Source organism: Micropterus salmoides, unplaced genomic scaffold (genome assembly GCF_014851395.1).
Source record: "Micropterus salmoides isolate LMB-PRFRI ecotype aquatic unplaced genomic scaffold, ASM1485139v1 Ms_hic_scaffold_13, whole genome shotgun sequence".
NCBI lineage: Eukaryota > Metazoa > Chordata > Actinopteri > Centrarchiformes > Centrarchidae > Micropterus > Micropterus salmoides.
This window is the reverse complement of record NW_024040374.1, coordinates 28,219,431-28,238,265: the sequence shown is the minus strand read 5'-3', so window position 1 is coordinate 28,238,265 and position 18,835 is coordinate 28,219,431. Positions and strand designations below refer to the sequence as shown.

Genomic DNA, 18,835 nt, shown 5'->3' with positions numbered 1-18,835 from the left:
CTTATTTATTACATTGTTTTTAAGTCATGTATCTTAATTTTATTGGTCAACTGTTGGTCTTAACCATTATTTTATTTAGTCTTATTTTATTCATAACTTTCACTGGTTTTAATTCATGTCTTATACATTTGTTACTGGTCAGTTGCTTGTCTTAATTATTGTTTTAATTTATTTTTATTACAGCTTTTCTAATGGTTTTTAACTCATGTATTATTCATGTGTCTGTTTTAATTGTTTGCTTATATCTATTGTGTTTAATTATGTCTGATAATTTGTCTTTACACTATTCACATTGTGCTTCCACCTAGAATGAAATTTTATTTAAACAGGGAAAAACAGACTGAGACCAGAGTCTCTGTTTAGGCTGTGTATACACAAGTTAACATGCACAGTAGACGCACAAACAAGTAAATATATATAACAAGTACTTAAAACATACAAAACCAAGATGTTCAATTCAAGGGAAACACTTGCAAACAACAACAAAATGATTCTCCATAACGTTTTTTAAAATGGATTAGTGACACCAGTGTTTAATTGCTGCAGTTTGTTCCATAAATATGGAGCGAAACAACTGAAAGCCGTCCTACACAACTCTGCTATATAAAGTTATACGTTTTGCCTGCTTGCTTATATTTGTATTAAAATAAGGTTGCATAGAACTTTAAGACTATTTAGAAAAGTAAAAAAAAAAATTAAAATTCACTATGAAACTTATTTTTCATAGATGCAGCCAACCTTCACAGTGAGCTTTGGCAAGCTGGGGAAATTGCATCTCTTGATAAAGGAGGTAAGTGCCAACTGTAGTCTAGAGAAATGGTTAACGTGTTACTGTGATGCCTCACCAGATTTAAAACCACGACATTGTGACATTTGTTACATGGTGTGTGTACCTTAGACGGTTGGGCCACCAATACGTACTTAAGAATGGCTTAGTTTTATTCCCAAATGGTCATATATCTGTGCATGTACTGAACTAGTGCAGTGCCCGTTCACAGGGGCCGAGGTGATGCCTCCCTGTGATTTTTGATCAGAATGTGCGACTAACATTGGTTTCATCTGCAGCGGCAATAATGTGGCCTGTAGGCCATATAAATAAATAGGCTATGTAAATAAATAAATAAATAAATACTTTGATGGCGGCTGGTGCTGAAATAGATCTCAGTCATGACAGAAACAAGTTCATGGCTAGTTAAATGCAACACTGTTACATAAGCTTTTCAACACATAATCACTTAAGTAAGTGCAGCACATTCTTTATTGTGAGCATGTGAAACGTCTCTTCATAGTTAATTTGTGGAAGAAGGAAAGAAATATGTTCGCTCAATGGGGGACCAAACACACAACCCTCTGATTGAAAGGCTTGTGCACAACTGACTGAGCTAAAAGGACACCCAAACTTATTTGCCGACCCCTGAACTACAGCATTAATAACACTGAAACAACATGACCGTGGCAGAGATACTGCTAGATATTCAGCGCTTCCTTAGAACTTCATAAAACTCTTACAACTCCGTTTCAACACATTCATTTCTAACACATATCAGGCCTGTGTGATGATGAACTCCATTTCAAGAATTCACTACCACATCGGAGCATGTAAGCGGACCCTGCGAGCGCTGTTGCAGAGCTCCACTCAGATCTTTTCTCAAGTATATTTATTTATTTTGAACGTGTTGCGTGATCAAATTGCACCAAACACGACACAGCAACACACCCGCCACGTTTGAAATCAATTTGGATGAACAGTTTCAGGTTCCTGACATAATCAAAATACAGACAGACACACACAGAATCCTGTCTTTATTAGAGAGATATGCTGAGCATATGGATCAAGCATCATCTTCAAGTGTGGTTTGAGAACTTTCTACAAATATTTTGATGCTCTTCTTTTGTTGTGATTCTGGGCCATTCCATTGTAACTGCTGTAAATCCAAATGGACCACAGCTGCCTTCCTCTAAAAAGGAGCAAAATACAAACCTTTCAGCTTTTGAGCTATATTGTGTCATGATGATGTGTAGATGTTCCTTTTAATACACTGGAGTGCCTGATTATTACATCTGTTACTCTGGTTTGGTTTGATGCCTCTGTTGATCTGGGATGACTTAGCTGAAATGACAACAAAAGGTATTTTGTAGTGTGGATAAAGATGCAGTATGTGAAAGTATTCTCTAGGCCTTAGTGGCTGCTTTTGTCACGTTGTACTGTTATTTGGGCTGGTTGCGGTGGCAACATCATCAGTTGGAACAGTGTTTTTGCAGGGAGGCAACATTATTAACAGTTAATCATGGAGTGAAGTTGTCAGCGGGGGTGGCTGCAGTTTTCATAATGGCCTAATTTCTAGCAATCGCAGACTAATTATCTGCATTTGCAATTGTTGTGAATTGTCTTTATGACTATGCAGGAATGTTTAATATAGAGTTTATAGTCCAGAGATGAGTTGTTGCATTATGTGTTTGGAAAACACCACAGGGCATAACTGCCCCATAAAGCTGTGACATAACAGCAGCACAATTGAGAAGGTAAATTCTTAACAGAAGTCTATTGATGCCAGTGCTATAATCAGGCATTGTGTAGTTGTGGATGAAATACAAATGAGAAAGAAAAGAAAAACAGTAATTTGTACAAAAGAAATCATTACATTTTGACTATCTGTCAAAGCTCAGACGGCTACAGCAGGACTATAGTGAACACCGTGCTTGCAAATATCAATGCAGCAAGTCACGCTTTAGACACGTCTACGTCATTCTCAAAAACAAAGGACTACACAGTCTGTCTTCTTTTTAATTTAATATGTCTATAACAAAGTTAAATTTAACCTGACTGACTAACTACAGATTTCAGCAGATTTTAAGGTCATTCTTTTATTACTCTTTTTGTAATTTACCACACTCAATAAGTGCTATTATCTTGTTAATGTATTATTTAATATAAAATATGATATAATGTTGATCTATTGCTTTTAAGAAACAAAATATTTAATTTTGTTTGATCTAATCAGTGAAGCCTAGACACTTGTAGAAATATATGGTTTAACACATGTTGGAGTTGACTTGGTTTGGTTGTCTTGGTCATTTCTACTTCATACAACAGTGTAGTAAGTTTCTGACAGTGAAAGAAAGGGCAGAGAGGAGAAACAGAAAGGAGAGGCAGAAATGATGTAATGGTACAAAGCAAATGTGGAATAATTTGTTTATACTGGCCTTTAGTGTTGCAATGCAGCCAGCTACTTTATTTCATTGATCGGGTGATATTTGCATCGTAACGTTCAATTTAGATTTACTGTTGTTTCACTGATACTCGGGTACACTTCTTTGCTGGTCTCAGTCGCTGTAACTTGGGCTACGTGACGCACATAATATACAATAATGCATCATAAAGGTGCGAGACATCAACAGCAGTGGAAGACCCAGGAACTTTACTTACTGCGGTCTAACTGTTATAAAGTGTGGCAACAAACTCATTTATAATATTCAGTCTAGCTCACTTTTTTATCATCTAATAAATTCTAGCTACGCAGACATTGCTGAGCCTGTCCGGTGAACGATACACAATGCTTACATATCATGTCGGCTTAATTCAGTGAATGTACCGTTATCATGCAATGAACATGGATTAGTCAAGCTGATTAAAATATTACTTTTCATACATACTGTAACATTGCTGTGCGAGTTTACCTGAGTTTCCTGTATTTTATGCGACGCTGTCTCCGGTGTGTTAGTTTAAGCACGTGCTGGAGTACACGCTTGAAAACCTAGTGGTTGCAGTCTGACACCTCACCACTAGAGGGCCCTGAAAACTACACAAAGCCCCTTTAACTTTTTATACACAGGTTATAGCAGATTTATAGGTGTTATAATTGTTGAAAAATACATTGATAAACACTTAAAATGTTCTTGTATCTGCTTACAGCTGCATTATAGTATGTTATAAACCATTTATTAAGCAAGTAAATATTAAAGTGATACTGTTCAGTAATTTAGATATTATCAGATTATCAGTTATCATGTAGATATAATCAGTCTCCACGGCAAATGAAAGAAAAGTTTGTAATGTTATGGTTTAATTCATCCCAAACTCCTGATACAGACCATCAGCACTATATTCCAAAGTATCTAGTCTAGTCCTATAGAGTCCAATTTAATCCTAAAATGGCTTCACTAGAACTGAAGACTGACCACATCGTCGAAAATGTCTTCACTTGGAAGACACACATTGACACTTAGACATTCTTTATTTACATGCAAAGCAGTAAATGGAGTGCTTCCTGCATTCCAACAATTGATTACTTTGCACTCAAAGAGGTTGTATATCCTTTTAATTAGTGTAGATATTTTGTGTCTTTTTTCACTTTTCTAGCAACCGTGACAGGAGTTTGTGTTGTCTGATGTTGTTAGCCTTTGGTCACAAAGGTGACAATTTCTTTGAGAAGTTTAATCTTGCTCCTTCTGTATTTCACCGAATATAATTAGCTGTTCGGAGACAGTAAAAACACTATTCAGCAGTTTATTTCACACCTATAACCAATGTTTCCATCACTTTTGTATTATGTTTGTAACAATGACTGAAATTTGTGAAAGGGTGTAGATCCTACTTTGTACGATGGGACTACAGTGGACTCGCCTGTACTGTTCACAGCGCCTTTTCTTCTTTCTCTGTCTCTCATTTGCTTTATCTCTGTCTCTCTCTCCCTTTTCACCCCCCTCACATTCTTTCCTTCAGAGAAAAGAGGGCTACGCATTAATGAGTCAGTGCGGAGCTGTATTATGTTTAATTAGGTAGTTTATATAATGAGGTGTTCATTTCTAATGGAGGGACATGCTGTGAGCAGCACATCTGCAAGAATAACTCAGGCAATCAGCGGCATGAGGACCCATGGAACTGCAAATGAGACTTACTTACTCAGAAATGAATTATGTCTCAGTGCCTTTCCCAAAGCCCATTAATTAAATCCACTGGCATCAAGGTCTTTTTCTTAATTTCATGTACCATTAGCATAATAAACACAATTTGAGTTAGCACAATGTGATCAGTTTAATGGATGCTATTTATTTTACTTTATTATTTAAAGCTCTGGTAATGGGGGGAGAAACATAAATATATCTCTATGGCTCCCTCTATGAAAATCTCCCATCAGGCCCTGGCGTCAACACAGATGCCTGTTTCAGTGGCCCCGTACATTTGGAGAGCTGCGGCTGCCCTTATGAGTGTGCAGAGTGGGAAGGTGGTGCATGGCTATAATTCTAGGGAACTAGACTTTAGTTCAGTGTAAACTCGGGCCAGGTTTCACCTTCATTAAAAATGGGCCTGCGGTCTTATATGTCACAATCTCCTTACTCATAATGTTTGGTGTTCCGAGGTGTACTGTATTCCAGCGTATTTTTATTTTTTTTGTTAAGCGAGAAAAGAATTAGGATTTGGAGGCATTTATACACACGGGGTATTTGAGGCGTAAGTGCAATCTGTGGCAGGAATCCATGCACCTTCATTAAAACAATACAAGGACTTAATGTATGGTAGGGAATTTGTTCTGACCTTAAAGCGATACCCTAGAGGTGAGATATGATTAGCGTTATTGTTGAGGACAGGTACATCATTATCTCAATGTACCTCGACCATTGCCAAGTTCCACAGCCATGCTCCATCCTCTGACTCTAGCACAAGACATAATCTCTTCTCAGGAGCAGAAATGCACTTAATCATCTACTCAAGTTTCAGGGACTGCCCCCAAGTGCTCTCTGTCTAGTAGAACTACGCTACTAATGCCGCTCGGCAGAAATCTGCAGCAATGTTTTAAGTTCCCAAATTAATTGCCTAATGGATTAGGAGGTATGGAGTGTCCTACTTTACTTGGATGGAGCAATCATTTAAATTGTGCCAGGTGAGGACAAGGAGAAGTTGTATTTCAGGAGAATGTATTTTCTTCTTCAGATAGAATACATCTTTTATTGCCCCAAATACTGTGAAGCCTCCTCCCCCACCCTCATTGGCATTCAGGGGTTCATTAGACAGTCTAGTGCCTTGAAAAGAGAATTACAAGCAATAGTTTCTTGTTACTTACGTACACGGCCAGACACAAAAGCGTTCAGACAGGCAGCCATAGACGCACTTTAAACTACAAAATAGTGTCACATACACACTAGATACAGTGCAGCTGTGTGTTACCAAGACAACTTAGTGTGCAAAGATGCAAAGAAAGGATGGTACTTTAAAAGGAGGGGCATCTTTAAAATAGACTCTCATTTTGGACAATCTAAGTGACCAAAAGTCAGTCCGTTACTTTGGCATACCTCATCGTAATGGACATTAAAGTGGAGTGATTGAAGGAGAACGGCTCCATGTGTCAAGTGTTGAGTGAAAAACACACGACACCAAAACCCATTAGTGTCCTCCGGAGAGACAATGCCCAGAACTCTCCCTCCTCCTCTGCACTCGAGACTCAGGGTGCTGTTTCTGACAAAAGACACTCTTTCTGCTACAGATAAAAGGCCCCACGATTAGCCCAGGGGTTGAACTGTGCTCCATTCCAGTTTCTCTTTTTTTTTGTAAGATGAGAACTTGAAATGATGTCAAAGTCTGGCGTAATGAAAGTGAGTGTTTTTTCTATAATAGATCTCAGGAAGTCATGAAATCATCCAATTATCTTTTCGCTGAAAGAAAATTTTATTGGAAATGCTGATGCTCAGAGATGGTTTTTCCTGATGTTTATTGCATGAATTTAGATTGGCAGTTCTTCAGTTCTTAAAAGTAAATTCCACTTAGATTATCATATTGCTAGTGGGAACCACTGTGGGTTATTGGAATCTATCCTTCTGTCTATCTACTTTAGGGATGCACCAATCTGACTTTTTCAGTCCCGATACTGATACCTATACCTGGGCTTTGGGTATTAGTCGATGCCAAGTACTGATCTGATATCAGTATAAAATTATTAAGCTGTATTCCTCACTCACAAGGAAGTGACTGGGAATCATTATTTGATGTAAGGCAACAGGCTTGGCTTAAGCATTGCTTCATAACTTTGGAAAACATTCCTAGCTTTTCTGCTTCAAAATGTACATATTTCTTTGAACACGGTCGAGTCATGCTGTTAGTGTCTGAGAGCAAACACTGAGAGCAGTTCACAAGTTATTAAAAAACACAAAGCCAGTTAGGGACATGTTAGAGTTAGCATGAGGTAACCAGAATGTTCAGCAGTTAGCTAGCTAGCTACCTGAATTTAAATTAGCGATAGCTGATGTGACCAGCTGCTTTCAACATTTCTCATTTTAACCAGTGATAGCGACCGTCAGCACCAGTTAAAAGTTAGAAGCTGCTGGAGATGACAGTTAACAGATTTGTTTCTGTCTGAGCTTAGCGAATCTGTGTATTTTGCCAACCCAGAACAGACTCAATCACCGGTACGGCCAAATCATTTTTCACACTCTGATTTTCTTTTGCATATGGGGCCAAATGCTCGCTGTTAGAAGAGGCTTTGGTGGACAAAACACAGATGAGTTCAGTAAAGAAAGTATTGGATTTTGGTCAGCTTTATTTTAGAAGACACTGATAACTTAAATTATGTTTGGATTAGCCCCAATACCGATCTTCATGATCTGGTTAGGACATCCCTAAAAATAACATTTTGAAACAGTAGCTCAAGCTGTGTAATTAACATTAACATGTTAGCTGTCTAGCATGGTAACTAATGGTAGAAATCAACACGTAAAATATGGTTCTCAATTTAGTTGGAATTTGTATCAGTCATTCATAATATTTTCAAGAAAAACATAATTTTTTTGGTTTCAAAACTTGAAACTTCACAGAACATGTGAAAAGAAAGAGGCTAAACTTGATTTGTTCTCCTTTGTACATGTTACTTTGCCATTGGGAACTTATAGAACTACATTAGAAGTAGTAATTAAAATATTTATTACTTTTCAAATAAGAGTTTCAGGTGAATAACACATTTTTGACAAAAAAGACACATTGAACCTTCTGAATTCTAAGGTTACACGTTGATTAAAACTAAACTAACAATAACCAAATAACTTTTTTTATTTGAGACAAAATATCTGAATCAGGGTCTGAAAGTATCACTGCTGAGTAGGGCTTTATAGTGCGAGTATTTGACTCGCATAAAAATAGGTATGCACAAACCGGAAAATTATTTACAATTAAATTTGAATCACAGCTTGATCCAACTTCCGTGACTTTCGCCACAGCAACTCTTAACATCACTCAGTAATGTGTATGGCCCCTACGTGACTGTATGCACTGCCGACAATGTCTGGCTATGTTCCTGATGATACGGCTGATTGTCCTGGGGTATCTCCTCCCAGACCTGGATCACTGAACTTCTGGACAATCTGTGGCGCTACTTGCCGGTGTTGGACGCACCGGCACATAATGTCCTAGAGGTTCTCCATTGGATTAAGGTCTGAAGAACATGAGGGCCAGTCAGTGGCGTCAATGTCTTCATCATCCAGGAACTGCCTACACGCTCTGGCCACATGAGGCCGGGAATTGTCCTGCACCAGGAGGAAGTGTAACGTCTGAGAATGGCTCTGAGGATTTCATGGTGGTACTTTACATCGTCCCTATACCATCTACTAGCACGTGGAGGTCTGTGTGACACTCCTAAGATATGCAGAGTCTGTTTCTGACAGTTTGGTCAGAAACATACACACATGTAGCCCACTGAAGGTCATTTTGTAGAGCTCTGGCAGCGCTCCTCCTGTTCCTCCTTGCAAAAGGAGCAGATACCTGTCCTGCTGCCAGGTTGATGCCCATCTACAGCCCTGTCCAGCTCTTCTAGTGTATTGGCCCGTCTCTTATTATCTCATCCATGCTGTTGAGACTGTGGTGGGAGACACAGCAAACCGATGCCTAGTGTCCACTTCCGTAGTCCTCCACTGGTTTTCACATCATAATAGCACACAAGGTGAAGGAGCACACACACAGTATAAATATGTATACATGTTAATTGTTTAATAAAATGTTCTTCACTGTGCTCCTAAATTTCTTTGAGTGCTTTAGGAACACATGTAGTCTTTGGGGAAAATAGTTTGCGTGCTGCCTTTAAATCTGTTTATCTGTCTGCTATTCAAAATGAAACATAAACTAGGTTGACCTTCAGACTCACTGCAAGAAAAGGTCTCAGTTTGCTTAAACCATTTTTTTCTGGTTTGGCCATCATGTTTTTTGACACCCTCTATTAAGAGTGTTTGATAAAAAAGGGGGTATGAGGATCAATAACCATATTACCCTGAGAGTCCTGCTGGTCATTAAGTGGCGCCATGAGCTCATAGCTAATGACTGAAGATCAATGGCCAGAAACTTGACTGTGGTTAGTTTCTGTGTTATGTTTACCATACAGTGGCTGATCCTGCACCACTGACACACAGGCAGAAAAAACAGGCTCTGGAAATACATTTGCTGATGGTGGTTTGGGTTGCTAATTATATTTTCAACTACATGAAATATCACGGGTTACATTAGTTAAACAAGACAGTCTATCAGTTATATAAACACAATTCAAAATCCCCCAGCATTCAGTTGGCACTGTTAAATTTGTCAACTGACTTTGCTGCTTCTCAACAGATAAGATTTTCTTTTTTAAAAGCTGTAGCAATACTGCATGTAAATAATTTAAAGTCATTGCCATTTAAAATAAGGGAAACTGTAGCGACAGTGGACAGCAAGGGTCAAACAAAGAATTGTGATGTCTGGTCGTATTTTGGTTTTTAGAAGAGTGCTGAGGGAAACTTGATGGAAGAAAATTGCCTTATAGTGAATGCAGGCTGAGTTAACTTTTAGCTTTGGTTTGTCTGTCTGACTTGTTAACAGCTTGTAAACTGAGGCTCTCAGTGTTAGCTGCTCTTGTAAAAACTCTACACGTTGTTCTGCTGCTGTAGGCTATGCGTCATATAGACTCTATTCGCCCTCTGAACATGATTGCACGTTACACAGTTTAGTCACCCAACCAACATGTTTTGTTCATTTAAAATCCGGCAACCGTCAAATTAGGCTCTGTAGTTATGTTAGTTGGTTCATTGCAGTTACTATCACTGTCTTCTAAACACTCATTTGTATCCATGTAATTTTGCTTGGGATCATTTTATGCAAAATAATATAATATGAAATATTTAATGATAAAGCATTGTGGTCTTCAATATAAAACTTGTCGAAATGGTTTCAGTGTGTGTATCAGTACATTTTGATATTTTTCAGCACATTTTAATAATACCGTGATAATACTGATAATTTTGTTCACTATTAACCGTTTCATCCCTAATGGCAATGGTGGCTGACCTCATTTATTTTATTTAACGTAGGTTGTTACCCGCATTTGGCGAGTGGCAGGTGCTAACTTTGGACCCTATTTACACCATAAATAGGACTTACATTTTGATATCTAATGTTTGTAATGCTTTTTGAAACATCTGTCTGGATGGAACGTATCCCAACACAAGCAACCATGCAACTCAGGATCTTATTCATATGAAATAATTGATCACAATTGACCATTTAAAAAAATGCCTTGCTTTTTACCCTTCCCACTTTTGTACAGAACATAATAATAAAGTGTGAATAATAGTAAAATAAAGCTGGAAAAAGTAATTGCTAGTTTTAACAAATACAATGCATTGTCTCTTTTTAACTGCTATCTTACAGTCAATGATGTCTCCCTCAAAAAAATTGAAAATGACTCCCAGTGCCACCATGAGCCGCTGTGGTTTCAGGCTCAGAGCCCACAATGAGACAGGGGCTCATCCAGTCCATTTTTTCAAATAGAGACTTATTATTACCTTCCCACAATAAATTGCTCTAGAGAGCTGGGGAAATGCTGCTCTCCGTTTCTGTAACAGTGGCATCTCAGATATCATTAGGAAAGTACTATGCAGGGGGACAGCAGATCAATGGATTCCACCACAGAAGCATTAGTACACTCGATGTATGATCAGTTTACTGAACAACAACACCGCCTCTGCGTCTCTTACTGGAAACAATTGATGCATTGTTGCAGTGAAATTAATCCCCTGAATTCATAACCCCAATCAGATATTCAATTGGCACTACCCAAAATAATTGTGTGGATGCCTACAAATGAGAAACAAATTCTGTGCAGAGGCAAGACAAAAGCAACACTGCCCATTCAATATCACATGTTGCTTTGACAGTCTGAGCATTTGACTTTGATTTGATTTCATCGTGCATTAATTTTATGTTCTTCCAAATCCAAAAGAATCAATGTAATCCACAGAGAAATACATCAAGGATTTTCAGTTACGTAGTTGTGTTTATCATCTTATGTCAGGTTGTGAATGTGTCTGGATCATGATAATTTCCTGGAGAAATATTGAATTCTCTGCAATCCAAACATGATCGACATGTTGGGTCTCAACAATCCTCAGATGAAAATATGCTGTGCTCAAAATCGACATTCTGAAATTCAAGCCTATTATAATCCAGTGCATATCCATCATTTAAATAACAGACATCTGTATAGAAAAGTTTTGAAAGTGGATGACTACTAGAATTCAAAGATAATTCAACAATGCCTGTCCGTATAGAGAGGTAAGGTTTTGGGGAGCAGTAAAAGCTAGATGGTGTTTATACTAGCAGAATAATATTAGATTGTTGACACTGATCAATATCAGTATTTAAGTAGGCAATTTATTTCAGAAGCATTTTTGTTATATTTGTTGAAACTCTCTTTACATCCCGGCAGCAATCAATAAACTAAATGCTCTGACACAAGTGAAAGAAATCCAGTATCTGTCAATCATTTAATTTGGTCAGAATGAAAGGAGGGGGTGGGATTTTTTAAGTTTAAGTTAAAGGTCCAGTGTGTATTTATTGACAGAAATGCAATATAAGATCTATAACAATGTATACACTTTTATGTTTTAATTACCTTAGAATGAGACATTTATCTACATATCCACAGACGTCACCACGTTGCATTGTCATGTTTCTACAGTAGCTGAAAACAAACAGCGCTACAGAGCGCGTTTCGTCCCTATGTTCTTCTTGTTCTACTTCTGGTTGAATTCAGGCAGTGTAGACACTCATCACTATGTTGAATACATATGTTAGAAGAACAAAAATTAGTATTAATGTATTGCCGGGGGTCAGCAAATCAGTTTTGCATCAGAGCAATTTTTTTAGGTGGTGGGTGAGAATATGAGACATAATATTCACCTATAATGACATGGTGTTTGATCCCACCTTGGGACAACATTTATGACATTACGGTATGTGCTGCGGTGTTTGATTTGCATCCATCAACCTAGAGACGCTTTTAATGTTGTTCAGAATTTTTTAAAGTAAAATCTCAGTTCAACCCCAAATACTGTGTTAGAGTAAACAAGCTTCTCGCACTTTAATTTTGTAGGCAAAACCACTAAAGAAGAAGTGATTATATGAGTAACTGTTGCTGCCATGAATGAGATCTATTTAAGCACCACTATCTAAGTATTTATTTATATCTTTTGCCGTCATCAAAGCACCATAATTTGACCGTGGTTTAGATATTATTGCTGGTGGGCAGTTCTGGTGAGGGTCCATAATCACAGAGAATGAATGTGTTTCCCTTGTCAATGTTTGTATAAACTTTATCTATTATGTGTTTTATAATGGACTGTGGTGCAGAAACAGTGACAGGGTTACACACTCTTGGCTTACATTTTCCATGTTATCTGTCAGTGGCCAAGTCACAATAACATATGGTTTTACTGAATAATTAAGTAAATATAATTTCTTAATAAATATACCTAACCTCATTTCTTTCCACTCTCTGCTGTCTCAGAAGAGACACCTTTTGTGCTGCGTCAGCCACCGTAATTGTCGTACAATCTTTGAAAGCGTAGGGGGCAGTGGTAGACTGGAAAGTTGGTGTCAATTCACAACTCACACCACTAGATGCCACTAAATCTTATCAATTGAACCTTTAATCAATTAAATGTTTAAATCATCCATTAAAACAAAATTCCATACATTTGTTTGTTTCAGCTTCTCAAATGTAGTGATTTGCTGCTTTTCTCAATGTTATGGCATTGTAAATTATCTAGTTTTGACTTTTCATGTTAATTACAATTAAAGTTTCCAAAACAGAATAACTTTACTGTGTTTGTGTTGCAACCCAAACTAAAACATATTTGATTTATGTCTTAAAGCAATTTTTATTGCAGTTTGATCCCTCCTGTAATAAGCTGTTCATTGTTTGTGGTTTATTTATGATGAATGCAATCTGACAATCAGGAAATCAGATCAAAATGAGGTCTCTTTTGTTCTTCGAAACCCACAATGTAGGTTACCCAGCAAACTCACAAGCCCTCAAAATGTAAAGTCACATGTCCTGCAGGGGATAATAAATATTTCAGAGAGGTTGTATCAGTTAAGTGACATGGTCACAATGAGAGAAGCTTGCAGTCTGAATTAAAGATGTACTCTGTACAAATGCTGTGGGCGCATTAGATTAGCCACAACCTGTAATCTGTCACTTAGCTGCAGCATGCCTTGCTGTTTGAACTGATGTAAACTGCTGCTGTCTGGGCACAGAGCTGGGGAGTGTAATGGGGATTCATTGATCCACTGGTCTTTAGCTGATTGAGTTAGATAATTAAAAAGCCTCTTGTATCAGTTCCATTAAGGATTGTTTGTGTTGCTTTTTTTCCTCTTGCTTTTGTTCTTGAACAGCGAAAGTTAGAGCTCCAGAGAGCTGCTGGAAAACAAACCCCGTCTTTTTGGCCTATTATTTCATGTATTATTTATCAAATTTGATTCCAAGCTCGCAGAGGATTTTGTGAGCTCAATGAAAAGCAAAGTAAGTGGAAGTTCTAACCTAGATTACATAGATATGTTTTTACGATGGGATGTCACCATGCAGCATCTGACGGAATGAAAAAGTGGCTTTGTAAATCAGAATATTAAGCAGCAAGTGTGATGTGCTGGGATCACACATATCCCTCCAAACAGGATCTGGACTGGCTGTGGTGTCCTGAAGCGTGCAGGCTGAGGTCTGCTTTGTACCTCCTCCAACAGGCCAACTGTCCTCTGCTGTCACTGGAAGCCGCGCCAGGCCTCCTCAGCAATGGCTATGATGTCTGCGGCAATGCTGAAAATAGCCACGCTGAGCTCATTAGCAGATTAGGTGTTGCAATGAATCTGTGTTGTTAGAGCTCCATGGCCTGATATTGTTCCTCCAGGATGGCAATTACAGCTGATTGACATGTTGGCACATGGGGATGGAGGGGTGGAGCCTGCAGCTCGTGCCTGTGGAGGGGCTCCATATGAAGGGCAAAATAATCTTCTCTACATCACATACAGTGTCTTAACAACACTATCCATGTCACTGGTATCAAGTGAGAGATCTGTAGCTGTGATGTAAGTCATGCTTTACTTCATCAACAGTTTGGTTGCTGATATCAGAGATTGTTGTCCAGTCTAGATCCTGTGGCTCAAACTTGTCTGCAGAATTAAGATATACCATCTAATCATAGTCTTAGTTGTAACCATGAACCTTGCTTACCTGGACACAGTGGCACCAGCAAGAAGGATTTACTTGTCTTAATTTCAGCCAGTTCTCCCCTTTTGATCAAGGGTGCCTTGTCCTCTCTAGGCCTTCCCATCATGGCTGCTAATCAAATAAGTGTGCCCTTTTTAAATGGATGCTGTCTGTGATTCCAAATGACACTCCCACGTCCTCCATTTAAAAGGGATTCATTGTGGGTTGCCAGTGCCTGACTGACCCCTTGTCTTTTAAATGAAACTGGATGATCTCTGGTTTTTTAAACTGCATATATTTAACTTAATGTCACAACATCAATAGGATATCAGTAGTGGCAAGAGAATATTTGATTCTTTACAGAATGTGCCAAACTGTCAACTGGCAAAGAGGCCTCTGATAATGTTTAACTGGGTCGAATCAGAAAATTTGAGCATTTGTTTCAAACACGCAGACATTCATGAACATTGTATGTGCCTGTTTTAAGACTGGGGCTTGGGACATGGGGTGAGGGGTGAATGTATATGATACATGGTATTAAACAGAGTACAAGTAAAAAGAAGATAAGAGTGATAATATTCCCTGTGTGTGGCTAGATCCACCCACGCCTGTCCTCCAGTAAAATCTCAGCGATGATAGATTACCTTTATTTAGCTGACGTTTTTCTCCAAAGCGACTTACAGTAAGTGCATCCAACCAAATTGCAAGACTCAAGTAAGTACATAACTTCATCAGAACTGTTGAACTGATATAAGTGCTACTTTTGGAAAGAATAACAGAACAGACATTTTTTTGTTTTTGTATTCTACCACAAATAAAATGCTTGTCAACCTCTGTTCATAATATAAAAATAAATGTTCCAATATTAAATTATAACATACAATACAAATGCAAAAGGTTTAGATTATCTCATGAATTCCATTGTCCCGATGAATACAACATCCTATCAGATGGGGATTTGAACCAATTACCCACAAAAATACCAATGTCTTCTCACCTTGACATTCAACAGATCTTTAAATATGAGGTTGTTTTGGACACAACCTTTACAAATATGAAATGCCTCTACTACTACAACCATTCTAGCCCCTCTTGGCTCCACTGACCATGAAAGTCTCCTTTTGAGTCCAAATAGTACTCTTGAGTCTAAGCAATAGAACTGTGAAATGCAGCAGATGAAAGGTCATCTAATAACCCATGAAGGAATGAAGGCTCGTGGTGCGTGTCAGGCTATCACTGACTCGTCTGCTGTTCATGAATCCAAAGACATAAATTCCAAGGTTGAAATGTTAAATAACCATATACAGACTGCTCTAAATGTGTAAAAAAAAATAACCCAAAAAACAACCACACCAGATAGATAAAGTCTGCCATCGAGGATTTTTGCCAAGACATGGACCAATACTGTACCTCACATCCATTTTCTGCTTTCTCAGCCGCTTGAACAGAATCTCTGCAGTAGAGGTCAAATTAAACAGGCTCATATTAGTCTCAACTTGCAAAAAATATGTGGACTTGATGCCATTCTAGTCATTTCACCGAAAGAGTATGCAGAAGAACTTGCTTATATTATTGCACATCTTATCGTAAAAGGATTGCTCCTGAGATCTGAAAACAAGGTCCATACCAAGAGTTTCAACCTGTCTTGGTTAGCAGGTGGCAGAGACGCTCACAAGTCTTTGAGCTAGAGTCCAAGTCAAGTCTCAAGTCTCTCGTGGTTATTACGAATGTTGTATCACCTGCTGCGTTCAATCCAGGTTGCTAATAAAACTGCATTGCTAAAAGGAATACTGTAACTGTAACCTGTTTTTCATTTACAGAGCACAACCATGTGATGTGCAATGCAATTATTGACAGCTTATTAAATACTGTAAGTCAACACACTCCCCAGACCCCAGTGTAACGTTAACTAAATAAAACTGTGACATGGCATAATCAACAATAAACCTGTAACCTGTTTTTAACTTACAGAGCACAACCATGTAGCATAATGTACAATGTGTCTACAATTAATGACAGTTTATAAACTACTGTAATTCAACAAACCCTGTGTTAAGTTAACTAAATAAAACTGTAAAGTTACATGGTCGACAATAAAGTTGTAACCTGTTTTTAACTTACAGAGCACAACCATAATGTGCAATGCAATCAATGACAGCTTAAACTGCTGTAAGTCAACACTTCCTGCAGACTCTCAAACCAGTGTAATATTATAACTAAATAAAACTGTAAGGTTAGGCTACATGATAAACAATAAACCTGTAACCTCTTTCCAGCCAATGGCAATAATTAACGTGATATAAATGATCAACTACCACAAATTTGGCAAGTAAACCAACACCATTAATGGGTTGTAGCTAAAGCAAGAAGCAAGCTAACGTTAGATGGCCAATGTTGAGCTAAACATGTTTACTCACCACAGGTTACTAACCTATTTGCATTCTGCGCTTCTTTGTTTGGGCCTTGTTGTATGTAGTTTTAAAGCCAAAGTTTATGATGACTGGCACAGCAGCTGCTACGCGTTTCGTAGGCAGGTTATAGGTAACGGAGGGAGGGGAATAACAGCAAGCTCATCAGATGTTTCCTAAAAAAATAAACATTGTTCACGAGTCCCGCACCTCGGGTCCGAGTTGAGTCTGAAGTCTTTTGAGGATGAGTCTCAAGTTGAGTCTGAAGTCACTGTGTGTGCGACTTAAGTCGGACTCGAGTCCGAGTCTCTAACTCAAGTCCTCATCTCTGGCAGGTGGCGACCGATCTCTACAACGTCTTGTTACAGAAAACAGATTTAGAATGAAAAAGTACATTTTTACTTTTCTTGCTCTTAATCAGTATTTTGTTTTTATGTCAGCACAGTAGAACAGCAGCACTGTGGCAATCCATACCTGGCATTTGGAAACTTAAATTAACCCAGCAATAGTGAAGGTTGGTTGGCATGTGCAAGGCTTTTGATGAAGTGGCTCATGCTAAAGGAAAGCAGAATATCCTGGACAATAAGTGGATAGATTCAGTAAAATGAAAATGCAGTTTAAAATTTAATGGAAATAAATCACGATGTACATGAAGCATGCAACTTAAACATCATTCAGCTTCAGCTTCATCAGGAGACTTAATTTCCCCCAAAAATTATATAACAAATAAATACCATATTTCTGTCACCTTTTCCACGTTTTTTTTACTACAAAATAAATTTCAGTAAAAAGTAGATTAAATGTAGATTACTGGTTTAAAAAATTCTTGAAGAGATCATATTAAGCTCATTTTGAAGTTCATAATTTTATTTATTGGTTGTACCAGAACAGGTTTACATGGTTTAATTTTTTTTATATATATACTTATATATATATAATTTTTGTCATACTGCACATTGCTGCAGCTCCTCTTTTCACCCTGTATGTTGAAAGCTTTGTTTTAGCTATGGACTGATGCAACTTACCTCTACAAGATCTTTGTAGGAAGTTGCCCGTGTGCAGTTCCTTGTTAAGGACAACTAGCCAATTAGAAGCAGAGTAGGGCGGAGTGAGAAGCCGGTAAACACAGCTTCGGTTCAGCTGTTATCTCCCCTTACCAGCTTAGCAACATGGGCTGGAGCAAGAGTTTCAGAGTGGTGACTTATTAATCTGTAACAAATGTATTTTTCATCCATATAGTTTTAAAGGGGCTATATGTAAGTTTTTGATTTTTATAAATCAAATTGTCATTGCCTTATTGTCAGTGGGCTCAAAGCACACGCCTGTTTTCTCTGTTGCTTGCATCAGCCACTATTCTGCTTTTAATGTGAAGTCTCCGGGTCGGATTCAGCCCTGTGCGCGCTCCCGAGCCTCTCTCAGACTACAGCGACAACACGGCTGCTAACGACCGCTAACGACATGCAGTCCACTAACACCATAAAACAACCGTCTCACAGCAAAACACAGGCTCCACGTAAGGATACAAACAACAATAAAGGTTTATGTGCTGAAGCCCATCAGACCAAACAGGTTCAGATGATGTCGAGTGAGAACAAAGTGAGCATTAGTAAAGCTGGAGAAACACAGAGAAAGTCATGTTAGCTCGCCGGTTAACGCAGAGCAGTTGCTAATATTACCAGGTGCACCAAGTTACCAAGTTATATCGCTTTCCACATCTGTTCACCAATTAACGCCACCCATGTTGATTTATCCTGCAAGAAAGGATGTAACGGTGAAAAAGCAAATGTGGAGCGATTTGTTTACTAACGTTAGCCTACAGTGATGCAGCCAGGAGCAGCCAGCTAACGCTACAGTAGCTCAGACCTGCCGCTGTTTGCTTCGTAACGTTCAGTTTATGTTTATTGTGGTTTTACCAATACTCAGATACACAGCTTC

At 38.3% G+C, this 18,835-nt stretch overlaps 1 protein-coding gene across 2 annotated transcripts in view; it reads left to right on the top strand.

Annotated features, from left to right (window-relative positions):
* The window catches only part of LOC119901196, a 159,990-nt gene that overhangs the window by 14,078 nt on the left and 127,077 nt on the right, over positions 1-18,835 (top strand). For both annotated transcript variants that reach the window (XM_038716749.1, XM_038716751.1), the window contains one exon: positions 728-790. The gene's annotated coding sequence lies outside the window, so the exon portion shown is untranslated. The remainder of the gene's footprint in view (positions 1-727; positions 791-18,835) is intronic.